The sequence below is a fragment of the Arachis duranensis genome, chromosome 4 (assembly GCF_000817695.3).
Source record: "Arachis duranensis cultivar V14167 chromosome 4, aradu.V14167.gnm2.J7QH, whole genome shotgun sequence".
NCBI lineage: Eukaryota > Viridiplantae > Streptophyta > Magnoliopsida > Fabales > Fabaceae > Arachis > Arachis duranensis.
Genome location: NC_029775.3, coordinates 43686022 through 43697994, shown reverse-complemented (window position 1 = coordinate 43697994; position 11973 = coordinate 43686022).

Below are 11973 nucleotides of genomic sequence, written 5' to 3'. Positions count from 1 at the left end.
AAATTCTGGCCAATCCTGAAACGAAAGTGGGAAGGAACATGGTTCAGGAGTTCTATGCTAATCTATGGCAGACAGACAAGCAAAGAATAATTGGAGCTGCTCTCTATGGCCATCGGACCTTAGTCAGAGGAAAGATTGTTCATACCCATCCTGACAAAATCAGGGATATCTTTAAGCTCCCTCAACTGAAAGATGACCCAGACTCCTTTAATAGGAGAATGATGAGGGTCAATAAAGGGTTGGACAAGGTTTTGGAGGATATATGCATTCCTGGAGCCAAGTGGACTACCAGTACAACTGGCATCCCAGTTCAACTCAAAAGAGAAGATCTAAAACCAGTAGCCAGAGGCTGGCTGGATTTTATTAGTCGTTCCATATTGCCCACCAGCAACCATTCTGAAGTTGCCATCAAAAGAGCTGTCATGATTCACTGCATCATGTTGGGAAAAGAAGTGGAAGTCCATCAGCTGATCTCATGTGAGCTATATAAAATAGCAAACAGGAATTCTAAGGACGCCAGATTGGCTTATCCAAGCCTAATTTCTATGCTTTGCAAAGATGCTGGAGTAAAGATGGGAATAACTGAATATATCCTAATTGAAAAGCCCATTACTGGAACATCAATGGTCAGGCAATAGCAACAAGAGGATTCTGCCAGAAGGAGAGCACAAGAAGCCCTCCCAGAACTGCCCCAATTCGAATATTGGGAACAGCTTGAGACTTCTATTTCCAGATTGCAAGAAGCTATGGATCAAATAAAGGAAGAACAGAATAATCAAGGTAGCATGATTTGCAAACTGCTCAAGGAACAGGAGGAGCAAGGGCGTGATCTAAGGGAGCTGAAGCGCCAAAAATTAATCCTTGAACAGCACCCCACAGATTAGAGGAACATCTACTCTTCAAAACAACAGGTTGCTGAGCTCCAATTTTTCTGCTTTAGCTTAGTGATAGTATTTGTTCCGAGGGTTACCTAAAACTGTAGGTCGATCTCGGATGAGATCTTCTGTACTGGTCGGAGCTGTTGTGTCCGACTTGTTGATGGTGGCTGGAGCCGCCGTGTCCGACTTGTTGGACTTGGTGGTGGTGCTGATCCTTCGTCCCCGGAGGGTGGGGGGTACCTGCAAGGGACTCCGATGCTTAAGTTAGCAAGGGTATTAAGCAGGTATTGAGTAGAATCAGAGTATGAGTTATACCTGGGTGTTCCAGTGTATTTATAATGGTGAGATGTGGCCTCCTGTGGATAAGATAAGTTAGTTATCTTATCTTATCTTTATCTTATCTTTAAGTGAGGTCATCTTATCTTCAAGGGAACCGCCTTTATCTTTCTGGGCTTTGGCTGCCTTTAGATTGGGCCGTGTTCCTTCGTTTTGGGCCTGCTTTGGGCTCCTTTTGGCGAGTTGGCCGAGCTCTTTGAGAAGAGGTCGGGCATTTGGCCGAGCCCTTTGAGAAGAGGTCGGATAGTCTGACCTGAAGAGGTCGGTCGGCTTGTCGCTAAACATCCCGGGTCGGGCAGCTTGACCCAGGGTATGAACAATAAGGATATGGATATGGTGTATATTGAGGTGGTGGTTCTGGGTATGGTTCATATGGTGGTTGGTGTGGTGAATAAGGATTGGGGTCATATGGAGGTGAATGGTGGAAAGGAGCTTGTGAGTGTGGTGGTTCAAAGCTATGTTGAGGAGGTGGTTCACTGGCGTATGATGGGGCTTGTTAGTAACTACAAGGGGGTCCACCATATCTATCATATTTGTATGTATTATAGAATGGTCTTCGTCCATGATATCTTGGAAGGTGTTGTTGCCTAAAGGGTTTATCAGATCCTCTTGGCTCTATCCATCTTTGATTGCTTTGACCTTGATGCATATTCCTGTTATAGCTTCCTCTTCCTGCAACATAGTTTTAACCAGACTCATAGCCAAAGGGGTGAGAGTTCATGGTAGTAATAGAAAATAAAAACAAAAATTTAATAAAAAGAAAATGTTTTGAAGTATAGAATTTTTTTAAAAAAATATTTACAATAACCAATAATAAGGCACACGTTTGCAATTCCCCGGCAACGGCGCCATTTTGAAGAACTGAAGATTGACGGTTTAGAAGTTATAGTAAACTCTCGTTGTAAGTATAGTTACTAAACTAAGCAATCAACCTTTCTTACAAACGTTTTGGTTGTCACAATTAACAAACCCCTAAATAAATTGATAACCGAAATATTCAAACCTCGGGTCGTCTTCTCAAGGAATTGCAGGGAGGTATTCTTATTATTGGTTATGAGTTTTGTAAATTGGGGGTTTTAAAAGTAGGAAAGAAGTATGTCAAATGACAAGTAAAATAAATAAGTAACTATAAAATAATCTTGGCAAGATATGAGAAATTAGAAGTCCTATCCTAGTTATCCTTATCAATTGTGATGAGAATTGGATTTTTCTCCCACTATGTTAACCTCTAACTATGAAGGTAAGTTAAGTGGATGAAAAAATTCCAATTTTCAGTCAACAATGAGTTTGACAACTTAAGAGTTACCAATTAGTCAACCAAAGCCAAGAATGTAGAAAGCTAAATTAAAATCATATATCTGAAAACATCTCAATAATGTGTATTAAATAAGAAAATCAATCCTAACATGAAAAGTTCATAAGCCAATTGGGCAACACAAATCAGATACAAATAAAAGCTTTAGAGTAAACAAAAATAGAAAAGAAACATAAATTATTGAACCTGGTATGAAGAAAAAATTCTAATCCTAATAGAAATCCTAATCCTAAATCCTAAGAGAGAGGAGAGAACCTCTCTCTCTAAAAACTACATCTAAAATTATGAAAATTGTGTTATGAATGAATTATGAAAAGCATGTTGAGTCTTTGCATGTTTCCTGACTTTAATCTGTGTTTCTGGGCCGAAAATTGGGTTGAAATGTGGCCCAGAATCTCTGCCAGCGACTTTTGTAATTCTGCAGATCGCGCACGTCACGCGTCCATGTCGTCTACGCGATCGCGTCACTCAGCGTTTTTTGTATCACGCGTGCGCGTCGTCCACGCATTCGCATCGTTTGTGCAGCTTCCAATCCGCGCGGTCGCGTCAGGCACGCGAACGCGTCACTCTGATTTCTTCCATTTTGCGCGGTCGCATGAGCCATGTGACCGCGTGACTTCTCGCTGGTCATCTCCTCAATTCCTTGTGTTTCTTCCATTTTTGCACGCTTCCTCTTTATTCTCTAAGCCATTCCTGGCCTATGAAGCCTGAAACACTTAACACACAGATCAAGACATCGAATGGTAATAGGAGAGGATTAAGATTAGCTAAATTAAGACCAAAGAAACATGTTTTCAATCATAGAACTAAACTAGGAAAGAATTGTAAAATCATGCAAATCCTATGAATAAGTGGGTGAAATGCTTGATAAAACCACTCAATTAAATACAATATAAACCATAAAATAGTGGTTTATCAGTTGCGCCGTTCATATCGGTCCATCTTTATATGGAGAGCTACAAGTAGTTGGTGGGATGGTGGTTGTGGTGCGGATGAAGTGTTAGGGTTGGCCGTGGGGGTAGCTATGTCAAGGCCTGGGGTGTCCGTAGGAGGCTTGAGATATTTTCCGGTTAGGTCGACGTCATCTTCTGCCGGAATCAATACCAGCAGCAGCAACTAACTCCGTCACCAGGGCAGAAAACGTAGGTTACCCTTGGCATGGAAACGACCCATGGCTTGTCGGATGAGGACAGGGAGATTGACCGGCCGCTCAGTAAGTATGAACCAAACTAGTAGGGCAAGGTCCACGGTGATCAATGACTCATGAGTGCTTGGAAACACGTAGTGAGATAAAATCTGGGCCCATGCTCGAGCCTCTACAGTGAGATAACACGCATCAATGCTCTTAGGCTGGAATCTAAGGTTCCCTCGGGTCTAAAATGACTCCGGTCTGGCAATAACCCAGCGGATAGCATCCGAATCAAAATCAAAACTAAAGTCATCACGCTGGAATAGGACCTCTTGGTAACTGTCTACCTCATCCGCCACTGGTAAGACATTAAGTACCCATTGAATAGCTCCCTCCGAGACTGGGACTTGCTTCTAGTGCACAAAAACAGTGTGAAGAGAAGGAGAGTGGTAATTGGAGTAGAACTCCACCACCCAAAAGAGGTTGGCTTCTTGTGGTCTCCGCATCAGAAATCCCCATTGCCGCCACTCAAGGCGGGGTAGGATACACTGAACAAGATGCTCCGGAGGAACGAGGACATGTTCAGAATGATAACTTCTTTCAATAATAGCGAGGGGCATGAGCTCACAATAGCGATTGGAAAACCTAGTGGGATCCCTTGAAAGATTGTCCTTCTCTAGCTCATCAATATCAATGATTCCCTTCTTCCTTTAGGGAGGGGCTTGACTTTTGGTGCGGGAAGCACCTTCGTAGTTGTCCTTCGAGGTGCCTTCTTGGTAGGCAGTTTGTTCGGAGCTCTTCCTTTCTTCTTTTTGATGGCAATCTTGAAAAGGAAATGAAAAGAGAAACATTAAACTCGAAGAAGAAACAAAGCCATAAAACATGCTAGTGAGACGTAATGCCATAGAACATTAGAGAGTCTTGAAGACATGACAGCTGCAACAGGTGAGCAAGACAACAATGCAAATTTGGGCAAGTTACTAGTAAGAGATGCAAGAGCGAGAAAGGCATGCAAGTAAGGCATGAGAAGAATAAGCTCAAGTATCAGTGGCAACACAAAGTACCGTATGCAAGAAGGATATTAAACACAAGAAAATCAATCACCTAATCAAACTAAAGACAATAAAGCATGCAAGAGGAACTAAAGTAGAGTTAGAGAGGGTGGAAACAAAATTCTTACAATATGACATAAGGAAACAAGTCATGGGCATGAGCATGTGAATGGTAAAGATGAGTTGCAATAAGCTCAATGCACAATAAGAAATCAAGTGTAGCGGGGGAAAGCACAAAATTGAAAGCATAGTGTCCAAACGAACTAAAAGTCTCACAGGTGCTTTTCAACAAACGCTTGGTGTGCAATACGCAAACACTAAGCACATTGAACAAATGCAAAGATTTAACATCCAAAATACAACATCAAACATCAAAGCGTCACCACATAATCATAAAGAAGTCAAAACAAAGCAAGATAACCCATCAATGCAAGAAATAAGTCCAACTTCAACACCCATGGAAAATAGAAAAAGAAAGCAAGCAAAAAGCAAAATTGAAATAAATAAAAAGCAAGTAAGAATGGAAAAGAGTAATGAAATGCAACTAATAAGAGAGAAAAAATGGGAACAAAAGCAAAGAAAAGAAGGTGGGGGTAGAAAACCTTGAGTAGGGGAAGAATGTGAGGTGAAGTGCAAGTGGGAAGGGGAGAAGAAAGATTGGAGAAGGAGAGGAAAGAGAAAGTGGGACCGTCATAGGTGGTGGTCACCGGTGGAGGATGCCGCCGGTGGGAGTGGCGGAGAAACGGTGGAAAGAGGGAGTGAGGAAGAAATGAAGAGGGAATGGAAGAAGAAGAATGAAGAAAGAAATGAAAACAGGGCGCGCTGTGTTATCAGCTGTGTCGTGAAAGTGACGCGTGCGCACAATCCACGCGTACGCGTGGATGAGTAGGAGGAGCAAGAACGCGCAAGCGTCACCCACGCGTACGCATGGGCAGCATAGAGGTAAAGGACGTGGTCGTTTCCTGAGACGCACACGCGTGGAAGCTGTTGTGCGTGCGGCACGAAGGTAGTATGAAACTCGCACAACTCTCGGATGCATGTACCAAGAGTTGGCTATAGGACAATCAACGCGTACGCGTCAACTGACGCGTACGCGTGGGTGGTCAGAATGAAGAAAAACGCGTAAGCGTGCTCCACGCGCAAGTTGTGCTCCCAGCACAGGTTTCGCACAGTGTTCGCATAAATCTCGGGTTCCAAGTACTACAAGTTGCAATTGCGCAATCGACACGTACGCATCACCCACGCTTACGAGTGGATTTGTGAAACAGCAAGAGACGCGTACGCGTCAATTGACGAGCACACGTGATAGGAGTCTTGCGTGTGGCACAATGTTGGCATAAATTTTGCATAACTCTCGGGTTTTTAGCCCAAGGGTGCAGAAATACCATTGACGCGGACGATTCTAGCACACTTGCTCGTGGATACCCTTTTTTCTTTGTTTTTTTTCATATTGATGCCAGGGCATCTTGGCTAGTTTCAATGACCTTTTCTTTACTATTTTAGGGTAGTTTCATGCATTTTCTTCGTAAATAAGCAAGTTTTGGATGAAAATACACTTAAATATTGATTCAAGCAAACATTGTGAACTTTACAAGATTTCATGAGAATTAGGCAGGAATTGAATGATATAATTGATGATGCATAATCTCATGACTTGTAATAGAGCATTGATGCACTTTAATTGCTTGATTTTAGGACAAAGGAAGCAAGAAGGAGCCACGTTAGCAGCCACGTTAATCTAATTAACGTGACCACTAACGTGGAATGGGGACAAGCTTGTAGCGTTAATGGAAAAAGTGATCGCCAATAATGCCTTTGAAGCCATCATAGCCCACGTTAGTTGCCAAGTTAACTATATTAACGTGGTAGCTAACGTAGAGGAGGAATAGGAGCTCCAACATTAGTGGTAAAAGTGAATGCCACTAACGTTCCAAAAAGGCACAATTAAGCCACGTTAAGAGTCACGTTAATCTAATTAACGTGAACTCTAACGTGGGAGGAGGAAGCAATCGCCAACATTAGTGACACTCACCTTTGTCACTAACGTTGGATTAAGCCAAGAGTGCCCACGTTAGTTGTCACGTTAAGACCACTAACGTGAAGAGTAACGTGGAGCTAAGCATCATAAGCCAATGTTAGTGACACTCACCTTAGTCACTACACGTTAATCCAATTAACGTGAACTCTAACATGGGAAGGAGGGGCGTTTGGAGCATTAGTGACAAAGGTAAGTGTCACTAATGCTCTTGAAGCTTAGGCATGCCCACGTTAAGGGTCACGTTAGTTATACTAACATGAACTCTAACGTAGGGAAATGGGGCAAAAAGCAATGTTATTGGAAAAGGTGAGTGCTAATAACGTTTGCGAAGGACAAAGAGGCAATGTTAGTGGTCACGTTAGTGCCACTAATGTTGAAGTTAACATAGATCATTTTGGGTTGGAACGTTAATGAAAAAGGTGATCGTCACTAACGTTCTCGGACCCACATTTTCACTTAACATTAACACCACTAACGTCCTAACTAACGTCCATGCCTAACTCACACTTTTCTGCAAGCAAAGCTGAGCCCACTGAAGATTGTAACTGCTTTAACTCAAGATCAAAGGCCCATATCCAAGACTTGAAGAACTAACTAGAAGATCAAGAAGAGTAGTATATATAGGAGTAGTTTTGAACTAGAAGGGAGCTTGGCATTTTTGGAGAACTACACTCTGTATATTTACTTTTCTGCATTTTCTAGTTTTGTTAAGAATGTACTATTTTTCTACCATTTTCCATTTTTCAGAGCTATGAACAACTAAACCCCTATTCATTAAGTTAGGGAGCTCTGTTGTAATTTGATGGATCAATTATAGTTTTCATTCTTCTTCCTCTTTCTTTTCTCTTGATTTACTTGAAAGCTTTCAATCTTAATTCAATTGGTTAGTTGTCTTGGAAAAGAAACTCTCCATAATTAGATCTCCTCTGATCATTGGAAAAGGGATGAGGAGATCATGCTAGAAATTCTTTCTCATGTTGGACCAAATTGGGGTTTGGACGGATATAGTGACATGTAATCCTCCCAGCACTTTGATTTGGAAATACATGTGGTATAATCAGTGACCATACTTCATCTCTTCCCATGAGCAATTAAATCAAGGAATTGGGCAATTGTTCAAGCTTAGAGAGATTGGGTTGCCAAGAAATTGAGATCTAATCACCTAAGATTGCCAAGGAGATCAATGAATGCATTGATTAAGGAAGAGATGCGAATGAACTTGATCTGGAGAATGCAACATCTCCTAAGCCCAATGAATCCCCCATTTCTGATCTTACCCATTCTCTTTACATTCTGCCATTTATCTTCATGCTTAATTCCCCAAATCCCCATTTAAGATTCTGCACTTTACTTTCTGCACTTTACTTTCCCGCCATTTAATTTTCTGCAACTCTCAACCAAATTTCTGTTTAGCTCAACTAGCACATCTTTCCAACTAAAGTTGCTTGACCAATCAATCCCTGTGGGATTCGACCTCACTCTATTGTGAGTTTTTACTTGACGATAATTCGGTATACTTACCGAAGGGAAATTTGTTGAGAGACAAGTTTTCATGCATCAAGTTTATGGCACCATTCTCAGGGATTGATTTTGTATCGACAATGATTAAGTTGGAATTTCACTAGATTGAGCATTTTCTTTTGATTGTTTATTTTACCTAGTCATTTACCTTTAGTTTCAATTATTTTCTTCCTCATCCCTCTCCCCTCTTTGTTTTCTTTTTCTTTGTTATTATTTATGATTCTACTCACTAACCCACTAAGTGTTTGATAATTTGCACCACTCACACTAACATCCACTCTAACAAGAATAATCTCTTCATTTTATTTCTTGCTGTGTGCTCTGTTTGTTGTATGACAGGGAGAAGAAGCGGAGCTTCAACTTCCTTTGATTCCGAACCAGAGGGACCTTCCTTAGATTAAGGAGGGAAGCAAGAGGAAAAAGAGTTGTTGGTGATGAGGAAGAGGAAGAGTACTTTGAAACAAACATGGAGGAGAACTTGGAAAACAACCATGAAGAAGAAGCTTACAACCATGCCAGAGAAGGCCATGTGAATCATGTTGGGAAAGAAAGAAGAGTTCTAGGCTCTTACATCAATCCAAACCTAGGAAATTGTGGAAGTAGCATCCAAAAGCCAACCATACATGCCAATAACTTTGAATTAAAACCCCAGCTCATCACCCTTGTTCAGAACAATTGCTAATTTAGAGGAAGTGCCCAAGAAGACCCCAATCAACATCTAACCACCTTCCTAAGAATATGTGACACTGTGAAGTCTAATGGTGTTCATCCGGATATCTATAGACTACTTTTGTTCCCTTTTTCACTCAGGGACAAAGCATCTAAATGGCTGGAATCTTTTTCAAAGGAGAGTTTGACAAATTGGGAAGATGTGGTGAACAAATTTTTGGCAAGATTCTACCCTCCTCAAAGAATCATCAGATTGAGAGCTGAGGTACAAACCTTCAGGTAACAAGATGGTGAAACTCTCTCTGAGGCATGGGAGAGGTTTAAGGACTTAACAAGAAGGTTCCCACCAGACATGTTCAATGAATGGGTTCAACTGCACATTTTCTATGAAGGTCTTTCTTACGAATCAAAGAAAGCCGTGGACCATTCATCTGGGGGATCTCTAAACAAGAAGAAAACCATTGAAGAAGCTATAGATGTCATTGAGACTGTTGCTGAGAATGACTACTTCTATGCTTCTGAAAGGAGCAACACTCGAGGAGTGATGGAGCTGAACCACATGGATGCACTGTTGGCTTAAAATAAGATGATCACTAAGCAGTTAGCTAATCTTACCAAGAAGGTGGAAGAGAACCAAGTTGCAGCAGTCATCACTTTATCACCAGCTCAAGAAGGAGTGGATGCAGGAGAAGAAGGTGACTGGGAACAAGCCAATTATGTTGAAAACTCACCCAGACAGACCCATGACCCATACTCCAAAACTTACAATTCTGGTTGGAAAAACCACCCTAATTTTGGGTGGGGAAACCAACAAGACCAAGGCCAAGACTAGAGACGCCATAACCACAATCCCAACAATAATGCGACTCGCCAACATCCCTCACAGAGATCCTATCAACACCCACCTAATCATCCTTCTCAACCACCTAACCTCAACCCACCATCACCAACTGAAGATAGACTTTCTAGAATTGAGACTCTACTTGAAGACATATGTAAAGAAGTTCAAGATAGTAAAACATCTCGGGAAGAAATGCGATCCAATATGCAGAATCAAGATGCTGCCATCAAGAAACTTGAAACACAAATTGGCTACTTATTCAAGCAAGCCCCTAGCCACAACATTCACAACAACATTAATTCAACTCCAAGGGAGGAATTTCAGGCAATCACCCTCAGAAATGGGAAGGAATTGAAGGAAACCTATAAGAAACCACAAGGGAAGAATGAAAAAGAAAAGGGCAAGAGAAAATTCAAGTTTCCACTCCCAAGTCACATTAAGAGGGAAAAGTGCTGAGGCCATACTTTCCAAAAGCCCCATACCCCCAGCAATTGAAGAAGAAGGGAGAGGACGACTAATTCTCAAGATTATTGGAAATCTTCAAGAAACTACAGATTAACATACCCTTTGCTGAAGCAATAGAGCAAATGTCGCTCTATGCCAAGTTCTTAAAGGAACTGATGACCAAGAATAGAAGTTGGAAGAACGATGAGACTGTGATACTCACTGAAGAATGCAGTGCCATCATCCAGCACAAATTGCCCCAGAAATTAAAGGATCATGGGAGTTTCCAAATTCCTTGCATCATAGGGGAAATCACAGTGAAAAAGGCTTTATGTGATCTGGGAGCTAGCATAAATCTGATGTCCTTAGAAATGATGAGGAAAATAAGGATTGAGGAAGCCAAACCAACAAGAATGGCCCTGCAACTAGCGGACTGATGAGCGGATAATTTATACGCTTTTTGGCATTGTTTTTAGTATGTTTTTAGTATGTTTTAGTTAGTTTTTATTATATTTTTATTAGTTTTTAGTTAAAATTCACTTTTTTGGACTTTACTATGATTTTGTGTGTTTTTCTGTGATTTCAGGTATTTTCTGGCTAAAATTGAGGGACCTGAGCAAAAATCTGATTCAGAGGCTGAAAAGGACTGCAGATGCTGTTGAATTCTGACCTCCCTGCACTCAAAGTGGATTTCCTAGAGCTACAAAAGCCCAATTGGCGCGCTCTTAACTGCGTTGGAAATTAGATATCCTGGCCTTTCCAGCAATGTATAATAGTCCATACTTTGCCCGAGATTTGATGGCCCAAACAGGCGTTCCAAGTCAGCTCAAGAATTCTGATGTAAAACGCCGGAACTGGCAAATGGGAGTTAAACGCCCAAACTGGCACAAAAGCTGGCGTTTAAATCCAAGAAAAGTCTCCACACGAAAATACTTCAATGCTCAGCCCAAGCACACACCAAGTGGGCCCGAAAGTGGATTTTTATGTCATTTACTCATTTCTGTAAACCATAGCTACTAGTTCTCTATAAGTAGGACCTTTTGCTATTGTATTTACATCTTTTGATCATGTTTTTATGATTGAACCCTCTTTGGGAGGCTGGCCTCTCGGCCATGCCTAGACCTTGTTCTTATGTATTTTCAACGGTGGAGTTTCTACACACCATAGATTAAGGTGTGGAGCTCTGCTGTACCTCGAGTATTAATGCAATTACTATTATTCTTCTATTCAATTCAGCTTATTCTTGTTCTAGGATATCACTTGTTCCTCAACTTGATGAATGTGATGATCCGTGACACTCATCATCATTCTCACCTATGAACGTGTGCCTGACAACCACCTCCAGTCTACCTTAGATTGAGTGGATATATCTTGGATTTCTTAACCAGAATCTTCGTGGTATAAGCTAGAATTGATGGCGGCATTCAAGAGAATCCGGAAGGTCTAAACCTTGTATGTGGTATTCTGAGTAGGATTCGACGATTGAATGACTGTGACGAGCTTCAATTTCGCGATTGTGGGGCGTTAGTGACAGACGCAAAAGAATCACTAGATTCTATTCCGACATGATCGAGAACCGATAGCTGAATAACCGTGTTGTGACAGAGCGCGTTGAATGATGCCAAGGCATCTTAGGCTAGTTTCACTAGCATTTTTTTCTGTTAGTTTTAGTTGTTTTATGCACTTTCTTGAGCTTAAAGTAACCAAGAATGGTTAAATGAATAACAAAGCAATGAACCATCCAAACAGT